Consider the following 694-nt stretch of genomic DNA (forward strand, 5'->3'; position numbering starts at 1 on the left):
TCTGAATGGAGATTTCTAAATGCTATAGATCACTGTGTGTAGATACTGTAATATAGGTATTGATTTGTGCAATTTCTGGTATTGGTTACTTGAACATATCTTCCCTCTGTTCTTTGGAACTGATGGGATACACAGCTTCCCAGGCTCAGAAGGAGAATTACTATATAAAGTTTCTCTCTGACAGAGTCTCACACAGCTTTTGATAACGCTTCACTTTTCAGCTGTCATTTGTGACTTGCTGGTTTCTTCTGTGCTTTGGGTGGGAAGAGCTGCTGTCTGGGGAACAGCAAGGGAACAGCAAATTGCACAGCCAGGGAGCTAGGAGGATTTGACAGGTTTTTCCTGATTCATCGTGGTAGTGAAGGTCATGTCCTGAGAAAGAGGAAACAATAGCAATGAGACAGCAGTGAGCTTGCAAGCGTGCATGCATTGAGTTTAACGCCCAACATTTTGAATACACGCTTTTCCACTGCAAAAAAAAATGGCAACAGTGCTTGTGGAATGTTTTTGCATCGTCAAAACCCAAAGCCTCAGAACAAAAAAGAACATTAAAAATTACCAAGTTAAGTGGGAACCTAAAGCAGAATGTAAAGCAATGTGTGGTCCCAATTTCTGTCATTCCCAGAAGTCCTGCCACCCACATGTGGTGCTGGTTTCTACAGAGAGCAGAACAGTACTGAGCTGGGTTGCTGGA

The sequence above is a fragment of the Fulmarus glacialis genome, unplaced genomic scaffold (assembly GCF_000690835.1).
Source record: "Fulmarus glacialis isolate BGI_N327 unplaced genomic scaffold, ASM69083v1 scaffold9099, whole genome shotgun sequence".
Taxonomy (NCBI): Eukaryota; Metazoa; Chordata; class Aves; order Procellariiformes; family Procellariidae; genus Fulmarus; species Fulmarus glacialis.